The sequence below is a fragment of the Mesoplodon densirostris genome, chromosome 2, assembly GCF_025265405.1.
Source record: "Mesoplodon densirostris isolate mMesDen1 chromosome 2, mMesDen1 primary haplotype, whole genome shotgun sequence".
In the NCBI taxonomy this organism is placed as follows: Eukaryota; Metazoa; Chordata; class Mammalia; order Artiodactyla; family Ziphiidae; genus Mesoplodon; species Mesoplodon densirostris.
The window spans coordinates 190,102,736-190,113,938 of record NC_082662.1 but is presented as its reverse complement, the minus strand read 5'-3'; positions in this window follow the sequence as shown (position 1 = coordinate 190,113,938).

Below are 11,203 nucleotides of genomic sequence, written 5' to 3'. Positions count from 1 at the left end.
ATGGTAGGCTAATTTAAGTGTTCTGAGCACATTTAAGGTTGGCTGGGCTAAGTTATGATATTCAGTAGGTTAGCTGCATTAAATGAATTTTATTATGATATTATGGAATCATAATGAAATGATTTTTTCATTTATGATAAAAATGAATTTTTTAGCTTTCACTTTATTTCATTCAAAAATATTATTTAACTTATTGTATTTTTAACTTGCAATAAGTTCATCAGGATGTAATCCTATCCTAAATTGAGGCAGATCTATATAAATAGGAATATAGAAGCCCTAATCCCTAATATGATGATATTTGGAGATGGAGGCATTTAGGAGGTAATACCTATAAATATATTAAAATAAATAAATAAATAATAAATCTATTTAATTCTCTAAATATTTTAGAGCCTTTTAAAGACTCTTTGGGAAATCTAAAAGAATTATTGACACTGTAACTTATTAAAAGGTAGCTTATTATTCAGTTGGAGTGGGGGTGGGACGTTTCTTTAGACAACTCACTATAACACAGAGCAGCATAAATTAAATACAACAACAACGGCCCAAGATACATGCTTATGACAGAGAAGCATAGACGAAATTAATTCCAGGTGGAGGAGGTAAACGACGCCTTCCCAAAGTTATACCATTTTATTCGGGTCTGCAGCAGAAATCACCAATGGCCATTATTTGCAAATAAGATTCTGATAAATTTCAGTGTTTTGTTACCATGGGCTTCCCTGGCCTTACCCTCTGGTCAAGGGGTGAATACTGATTACTTTACACCAGTGTTTGTCAACCTTTTCTTTCAATATCTTACCCCCTCAGGAGGCTTTTCAGACTTGTTTTTCCCTAATACTAATTATCCTTCCACATGAAAATTTAATACCACCAATGTGCTGTGTATCTGTTTGTATACTGCATGTATATCTATCCTTTGAACATAAGGAGAGTAAGATTTTTTTTTGTGTGTGTGTGGTACGTGGGCCTCTCACTGTTGTGGCCTCTCCCGTTGTGGAGCACAGGCTCCGGTCGCACAGGCTCAGCAGCCATGGCCCATGGGCCCAGCCACTCCGTGGCATGTGGGATCTTCCCAGACCGGGGCATGAACCCTTGTCCCTTGCATCTGCAGGCGGAATCTCAACCACTGCACCACCAGGGAAGCCAGAGAGTAAGAATTTTTTTATCATCCAACCACCAGGTATTGCCCTCTTGCATGGGGGTAATATCATTCCTGTTGTTTAAAACCAATCGTGGTAATTCCTTTCCTTTCCTTAGGCAGGACAGGTAATGTAGCAGTGATCAGTAAGCTACAAGCGGAACACTGAGAAAGGATGTGAGCTACAAATGTGACCTTTCTTGCTTTTAAATACAGTCGTGTTAGGATGTGATGATTAGAGCTGTAACGATTTTGCCACCATGAGGGAAAAAATGGAAGGATTCAGGGAAGTTAATGTATCGTTCCGTCACCTTGAGATACTAAATGAAGCAACTCTGGACTTTCTTTTCTTCCAGACTTCTTCTTGATATGTGAGATAATAGAGGTCCTTAGTTTAAAAATCATATTTAGTTGATACTTTGTTGCTTAATGATGAAAGTATCTTATCCAACATGCGTGTTAAAATGTGGTAACACTTTGATAGGCAGAGACTTCCAGAGTCAGAGAACTCCATGGACAAATGTAAGAAAGGCTTAAAAGAGACTGAAATTTCTGGCATAAAGGCAAATATAGAAAATATGATGGGCATAAAAGAATATGAGGCTAGAATAATACAATGAAACCAGATGCTGAAGGCATTGTTTTTCAGATTAAATAATGTTTTTTTTGAAATTTTTTTTTAAAGCAGGACCCTCTGACTCATATTTGGAAAGAATACAAATGTCAGTTTTGTATGGGAAGAGACATTGGAGATAGTGTGAGTATGACATGATTGTGGCAGTGGGAATGTGTGGATGGAAATGCATGTGAAACCTACACAGAAATAGAATATGTAGAACTTGCAGAATAATGAGGAGTATAGAGTGGGGGAGAGAGAAAGAGGAGTTAATGATGATTCAAAGTTTCTAGGCTTGATGTGTCAGAGAAAAATGGCAGCATTAACTGAGATGAAGATTAGAATGAAAAATTTGGGGATTGGGAATAAGAAGCATATAAAATTATAGCAAGTTGGAATATTTTGAATTTCAGATGCCGGTAGAATATGATGATGGAAATACTCAGCAGGACTTGGATATTATAATAATATATTACACAAGTATTTACTCTTCTGCAGTTTTTACTCAATTATCTTTCCAAATCAGCAAACAGGGATTATGGAATAATCCTTTCTCTAAAAATTAACAGGACATTCCAGAAGAATAAATACGAATGTATTTTTCCAAACACCCACACAAAAGCAGAACTTTTGGTCATTAAAAATTCCCAGACTCTTCTTTTCAACCAATTCAGAGTGACATTCATATATTAGTGAACTTCATGTAGGCTGTAATTTGATTTTATCAGTCATTAATCTTTTTGTTTTCTGAATTTTCTAGAATATTCGGAGGTATAGTGTATAAAATAATGTGTAAATCAAATATGGAATCTTTACATGTGTATAAAAATATAAACACTTCCTGAAATCATCTGTCTTCAGAATTGAAAAGCTATAATAAGGAACATACACAGTATAAATCTGAAAATACTCACTTCTAAACCAGAGCTATGTGAGAGTCCTACGTTGGTGCTAGTTAAGAACAAAAGTAATACAGGTTATAAGCCCCCCACCTTCCAAAATCAAAACAAAAAAACACCACCAACGTTTGCAGTGTGAGCATCTTACTGCCCCTCAACTCATTATTTTAAAGAGGACCCTTTTTAAACAGAGTCTTCAGTGTTTTAGATTCTTGCCCATATGGTTTGGCCTGCTTCAGACTGACTTCAAAGGGATGCTTTTGCTGGAAAACTTAGACACTAAAGCCTCAAAAGGAAAATTCCCCAGTAGCACTTCAGAAGAATGGAGGAGGAAGTGTTTCACAAATTCTTAGGGAAAGGAAAATAATTTGTTTGCATGTTTTTATGGAACTAGGGAGTTCATAATACTCAGTACCAGTAGCCTCTATCTCTATTAAAGAGTCCTTTGGTTTGTCCTTTACTCTTTTCACTGCATATGACTACTCTCAGCCTCCCTTCACCAGGGGACCGTGATTCTAACATGTGGCGTGTGGGGTTCAGCCACAAGCCCATGATGGATGCTGTTCGTGGTGGGTATTCTTACATTGTGCATAAGTTTAAAATCTCACCAGACACCGGGAGGGTCCTTGATTTTTAAACAGAATGATTCCTCTCAATTCATATCGACTCTTACCAAGAAAATTCATATATCTTCAACCAAAAGTACTCTTCAAGTTGGAGAGACATAATTTAAAAAAACTCAAGAATACCAAAATGCTTTAAGTAAATTGAACAAACGATACCTTGAAATAAAGTTACATTGAATCACAGTTGTTTTTTTTTTATGTAGGAATATTGCAAGAACACTCTGATTTCCAGATTCCCATTTCAAACACAAAACCACAGAAGCCCCTGTCAAAGAATGGCATCACTCTGAATGAAGTATTTTTAGCTCCATACCACAGGACGCTGTTTTCCAAGCATTGTTAAACAAGGGGAAGCAAATTGTCTTTTCTATTCTGATTCACTACCTCAAGGCAAAATAAAGTAAGAACGACAGGAAAAGGAAAGTTGGAACAAAGTCTCTCACATGTGGGTGTCTACGAATTTGAGAAGGCTGATGTGCAGAAACCAGCTGATGTACAAACTAGTAGTTAGGTCACGCCCACTAGATAAGGGCAAAGAAAAGTTTGATTTTGAAACTTCAGCTAAACAATGGTAGTTTTATAAAAAATTATTTTCACTTGAAAAAATACTTTTTTATGACATTAAATATATTTATTAAAATAATTTATTTCCACTACTAATTCCAAAAGAGTGCTAAAGATAAGGCCCTTTAGATAATTTCTTTTTAATGTCATATTTAAAATATCATAAGCTGCACAAAACTTTTAATTTGAATGTTATTCACAATTCATTTTGCTCTGTAGTATTTAAATTTAAATAACAAAGAGCTTCAACTATAATCTCTTGATTTTTTAAAACAGTTTAATGGTTTTTAGTACATTCACAGAGTTGTGCAACAATCAGCACGATCCAGTTTTGGAATACTTTCATCATCCCCCAAAGAAACCCTGTACCCACTAACAATTGCTACCTATTTCTTCCAACCCCACCCTTTCCAGGCTTTAGGCAACCACTAATCTACTGTCTGTTTCTATGGATTTGCCTGTTCTGGACATTTTGCATAAATGGAATCATACAGTATATGGTGTTTTGTGATTGGCTTCTTTTACTTAGTATGAGGTTTTCAAGTTTCATTCATGTTTAGGACTTATCAGTACTTCATTCCTATTCCTTTTTTATGGCCTAATAATTTTCAATCGTATGGATATACCTCATCACTTATCTCTCCACTCATCCACTGATAGACATTTGGGTGGTTTCCACTTTTTGACTTTCATGAGTAACGTCGATAAGAATGGTCATGTATATATCCATTTTGTGTGGACATATGTTTTATGTCTCATAGATATATACCTATGAGAGGAATTGCTGGGTCATATAACAACTTAATACTTAACACTTTGAAGAACAGCCAAACTGTTTTCCAAAATGGTGGCACCAGTTTCCATTCCCATTGTCAATGTACAAGTGTTCCTATTTCTCCACATCCTTGTCAACACTGTTTGTCTTTTTGATTATAGTCATCCTGTTGTATTATATATGAACTGGTAGACTGTTGATATGTCAATTTGCATTTCCTTAATGTCTAATGATATTGAGCAAGTATTTATGTGCTTATTGTCCATTTGTATAATTTGTTTGGAGAAATATGTATTCAAATCCTTTGCCTATCTCTAATTGGGTTATTTTTATTTTTTTTTATTATAATGTTGCAAGAAATTCTTTCTATGTTCTGGATACAAGTTCCTTATTAAATATGTGATTTGAAAATATTTTCTCCCATTCTAGGGATTGCTTTCTCATTTTCTTGATGGTATAGTTTGCAGACATTTTTTTTTTGATGAAGCCCAATGTATCTATTCTTTTCTTTTGTCACTTGTGTTTTTGGTGTCTCATCTAAGAAACCATTGCTTAACCCACGGTTGAAAAAATTTACACCTGTATTTTCTTCTAAGAGTTGTACTCTCTTGATTTTATTTAAAATCAAGATAGAAGAAAGAAGGATTTCTTTGAAAGAAAAGGAAGATAAATACTAAAAGTAAAGAAAAAGAGGAAAAGGAAGGAAAGAAAAAAAAACATAGGTCTTTTAAATGCAGGAAATGTGTTTTTGCAGGACCCTTTTGAAGCTATTTAACTGATGGGAATTTCCAGAGAACAACTAACTTGCTTTTAAAGACTCAGGGAACCTTAGAGAAGAGAGACTGTTCCTGAAGCGTTTTGTTCACTGCTCCTTTTGCCAACCCTGTGGATCAGAGAGGCTGCTGGAGCTACAGAAGGTGCTGGCCTTTGGGGCCGGGGCTGAGGCCGGGGTGGGGCAGGAGATGGAGCAGGGCTGGAGCTGAGTGTAGGACTGCAGGGGGACAAGGTAACCAAACTTCCCCCAAGCATAAGGCTCTTCTTCCCCTCTTGTGTTAGTTTCTTAGAGCTGGCGTTTCAAAGTGTCACAAACTGGGTACTTAAAATAAGAGGAATTTATAGTTCTGGAGGCTAGAAATCCCAAATGGAGGTTCCATCAGAGGCCCAGGCCTGTCCCCTGGCTTCTGGAAGTTGCTGGCACTCTCTGGCCCTCCATGGCTTGTAGGTGCATTACTGCAGTCTTCCCCTCCATCTTGGATTGGCACCTTCCCTCTGTGTCTGTGCATGTCTGTGTCCAAGTTTTCCACATCTTATAGGTTTCATCCTAATCCAGCATGACCTCATCTTAACTCGATTACATCCGCAGAGTCTTTCTAAATAAGGCCAAATTCAGAGGTTCCGGCTGCATGTGAATTTGGGGGGAATACTATTCAAAACAGTACCTCTCTTTGATATGTCTTTTGGGGCTCGGACTCACGTTCCAGGACCAAGAAACATGACATGTGTGGGAAAGAAGCTAACCAACAAGAGGATGTTGTTAAGACTTCTGATAATGACTAAACCCAAGGTATATCCTAAGCTGTATGGAAATCACATTAAAAATTATTATCAGATTCTACTATTTTAAAGGATCTAGGTTGTATCTTGCTTTGTTAGAGAACTACTTGAACACATTTTATGTTTCTGTTCCCAGTGCTGGCTTTCACTTTGAATGAGTTAAAAGTGTCTGACTTCACACCCTCTCTGAACAGAGCTACTGTGAGTTTTTCAGATGCTACAGAGTGACCTACTTTAGATTACCAAAACTGGAGGTGTGAAAAAAAAGTAAAATCAATTTTGGTAACTAAAAGGAGGAAGTGGAGGTGTAGAAGATCACAGAAAGCTGTTAGTTGCACTCTCATGCTGGCAGTGTGTAGGAAGATCCAAGGAACCATCTGTTTGTAAAGTCTCTAGATATGTTTTAACAGTCATACATACAAGCATCCATAGATATTCACCTCAGAAAAAGATTCTATCACATTAATGTCACTTAGGCGTGCTAGTGGTATTTGATACTATATAAGAATCATTTTTTAAAAATAAAGGTATACATAATAATATGTATAAAGCAGTATGGTAGTCTAAAGTAGCATACAATTTTTAAAAATTTATTTTATTAAAGTATAGTTGATTTACAATGTTGTGTTAATTTCTGCTGTACAGCAAACTGATTCAGTTACATATATGTATACATTTGTTTCTATATATTCTTTTCCATTATGGTTTATCACAAGATATTGAGTGTATTTCCCTGTGCTATACAGTAGGACCTTGTTGTTCATCCATTATGTATATAATAGTTTGTATCTGCTAATCCCAAACTCCCAATCCTTCCCTCCCCAAGCCCCTCTCCCCCTTGGCAACCACAAATCTGTTCTCTATGTCTCTGAGTCTGTTTCTGTTTCATAGATAAGTTCCCTTGTGCAATATTTTAGATTCCACATGTAAGTGATATCAGATGATATTTGTCTTTCTTTGGCTGGCTTACTTCACTTAGTATGATCATCTCTAGGTCCATCCATGTTGCTTCAAATGGCATTATTTCATTCCTTTTTATGCCCAAGTAGTATTCCATTGGTATACAAATTATTTTTAAGTCTCTTATGAGCCTAATATTTGAATACAACTTGGATTTATTATTTGCCCTATCATCTCCATCTACATTCATGATTTGTTTCTGTGTAGTTCAATTCTGTCTCCTGTTAGATGAAGTTACACTGAATTAACAAATACAAACATCTTAAAAGCATAAAACAAATTTTTTCTTCTTATTCCTACAAAGTTGCATGTTGATGGATGTCAGTCTGTTTGGGCTGCTAAAATAAAATACTATACACTAGGTGGCTTGTATACAACTGAAATTTATTTTTAAAGTCTGGAGGCTGAGAAGTCCAAGATCATCACACCAGCAGATCTGGTGTCTCATAAGAGCTGACTCCTCACTGGTAGCCAACTGTCTTCTATCTGTAACCTCACAGGGTGGAAGGAGTGAGGAAGCTCTCCTGGGTCTCTTTCTAAAGGCACAAACTCCATTCATGAAGACTCCACCCTCATGTCCTAATCACCTCCATGAGGACCCACGTCTTAATACCATCACTTTGAGGGCTAGGATTTTGGCATATGAATTTTGGGAGGTCACAAACATTCAGACCATAGTATTGGGTCCATAGTATTGGGTCCTCTCCTTCATCTGGTAATATAGGCAGTCCAGTGGTCTCTTTTTGTATTTATGCCCTCTACATCTCCATAAGTTATCTCCTTTTCTTGAGTAGAGATTGGACTTGTTGACTCACATCAGTGAATAAAACACTGAAGAAGTACAGAGTATCAATTCCAAGATTAGGTTACAAAAGACCATGGCTTTCATCTCTCACTTTCTCTTGGAACACTTATCCCTGGGGAAAGTCAACTGCCATGTTATGAGTGGACCTTAAGGAGAGGCACACATATAAAGGGACCAAGGCATGCCAACACACATGAGTGAGCTTGGAAATAGATCCTGCCTCACCACAGCTGAGCCTTCAGAGTAGACGATGACCCCAGAGAACAGCCTAACAGCAATCTCATGAGAGAGCTTGAACAAGAGGCACCCAGCTAAGCTGTGCTTGGTTTCCTAACCCACAAAAACTGTGAGATAATAAATGTTTGCTCGTAGGTCATCTGTTATGCAGCGATTGATAACTAATACACCTGGCAGCTTAGGGATCCAGGGATTCTCCATCTTGTGGTATCACCATAGCAACATGAGACTGGCTTTGGAGAGTCCCCTCCTGAATTGACACACACGCCTCCTACCCACAGCTCACTGGTTGGAACTGGTCATTTGAGCCTAACCTAACCTACCTCAAGGGAGGCTGAGAGAAACAGGGAAGTGCATGCAATTCTCTGTGGACATCACTGTCTATCACATGGTCATTTACTCCATCCATTCAATCAAACATTCATTCAACAAACGTCTTAAAAATCTCTAGTATGCTAAAAAACAAACAAACAAACAAACAAACAACCTTTCCTCAACACTGTCACCTCATTAAGTTAAAATCCCATTTCCCCCTTCATTGCAGTGTTACACCTTATAAAAGAATATTCCATACCTTCTACATCCACTTCTATCCCCACCCCCAGCTTAATCCTATCATAATCTAACTTCAACCTCCAAATCTAGAGAAAATTACGTTTGAGGATTTCCCATAATTTCTAAATTTAAAAGAAAAAGAAATCCATTTTGAAGCCCTCACACTTGATCTCTATAGCTCTCAATGAAATGTTTACATCAGTCTTGGTAGTGTTTATGTCCTCTTTCAATCTCTGTGATATATTTTATTATCTTACCCAATGATTGGAGATGTAGTGATGGGAACTACTCTAAATGCAGCAGCACATCCTGTTCTCCATTCATATGGCTTTACGTATTTGGCATAAATATAAAAGAGAAAAGGAAAAGTTATTTAACACATCTTTAACAAAATCATATGAGTCATTTTACTTCCCTGACCATCCCTCTGTCAGATACAAGAATAACTTGGAGAGACAGTAAAACGATCATTTCACTACACACTACTACAAACTATAAATAAGAAATTAGGTTTCTCCATTTTTTCCTACTTTCCCATATTTTCCAGTGATGTGGATGATGAAATAAGCCAACTTCATATCCCTAGGAAAAATAAGAAGAAATGACACACTAATTTAGGAAAACTATTTTTAAAAACAGTATTATTTGTCATAAAGATGTACATTACATTTATATAGACACATTTTATTGTTTAACCAAAACAGGGCATTTCATTGGTGTGTATCTTGTGTTTAACATGTCTGTTAAAAATTGGTTTGCAGAATGCAGTCTAAGTCTGAGGAAAAGGTCCCTGAAGGATATTCTAGTGTATCTTTCATAAAAAGGCTCTGATACCATTTTATGTTGCTCTTTTTTTTTCACATGTTCTTATTCTTCCTGTTTCCCTTACTATAGAGGCTTCCAAGTGTTCTGACTTTGGCCGTATCTTTCAGCTCTCTCCTCCATTAGTGATCTCATCCTCTCACTCAGCTCCGCATGACCTGCTCTAGTATAACTGTCAAGAGCGGGTTGCTGGCCTTGACCTCATGCCCAAACTTAGAGCCTGATTTCCAACGCCTGCTGGCTGCTCTTCGGACACCTCCTACCCCACACTGCTCGTCTTCCTGGCTTTATGTTTCTGCTAATGTCCTGAGCCTTCTCCCAGCTGCTTCAGGGAGAAACAGAGTCCTCTAGTTCTCCTCTTTCCCATGTCCAACAGCGAACAAAGTCCTTCTAGTTTTGCCTCAGCTCGCTTCTTTGCCAGTCCCTTAGTATCTTTCTCCTGTTATATTGCCTCTCCTGGAGAAGACATTCAATCAATATTCACTTAATCTGAATCTTTTTTCTTATCTACCTCCAATTCATGGTACATACTGAACAAAGTTTTAATCTTTGTACTCCTGGTTCATACATCTTTTTCTAGAGTAAATGTTACTATCTGGTTGCAAGCAGCCTTAAAAAATGTTCTACATGTGTGAGAGAGAGGGGGAGAGAGACAGAGACAGAGAGAGATGGAGACAGAGCTATTCTGCTCATCTTCCTATGTTCAATGATGTGTGAAGAAGATCCGATGTGTCAGGTGCCCCAGCAAGGGGTGTGAATGGGAGCTGAAATGAGCAGAGAAACGATGCTGTCGCAGAGTTGCAGAGTGGGCTGTACCACTCAGGCACTGAACGGGAGTCACACCATGTCTTAGGAATTCACACCATCTTCAACATCAAGGGATCTTCCACTGAGAAGTCTTTTCCCACTTGTTCTTAGGTTGTTGGCTGAGTAGGAAGGGCTGCTGAGCCCCTCCTGAAGTGATGAATGTGCAGGTCCCAGGCTTAGAGAGAAGGTAGTGAATTGCTTCAGCCGCTGATTCAGCAAGGTGATCAGCTCACAGTCCAAGGACGACTAGCACGGGCTAGAGGAAAGCGAAAGCCCAGAAGCTTCGGTTTTACACAAGTCTATGTTAATTCTGAATTCCACGTGAGAGTAAGGTGTAACCTTACTCTTGTAACCTCATCCTTGTAGGTTGAACCAAGCAGGACTTGTGGGATGGGAAAAGGAATCAATATTGTACCCTCTCCCACTTACCACTGAATGCTTATCCAGGGGTTCTTTGCCCCTAAATGAAAACTTAGGCAAGCTTACGACTTTTCTTATCACACTTAGGTAATAAGTCTTTTGGTCGATTTCAGAAAAGCACATCATTGATTGTCTTCAGTGCCATTTAATTTTCAACATTTCAAAGCTTATTTAAAGTTAAAATTTCTCTTTTGCCCAGATGGAGATATCCCCTCCATCCCCCCTACAGATATCTCCTCTGTAGGCAGGGGATAGGGGTATGGATAAACCTCCCACCTCTGTGCCTTCATCTTTACCTGGGTAACCATGGTTTCTGCCTCCCACTGGGGTCAACACAAGATGTGGGAGGGAGGAAGTGTGGGGTGGCAGGTGAATTCCTAGAGGACCAATGCTGTCATAGAATGATTTCACTCCCTCTG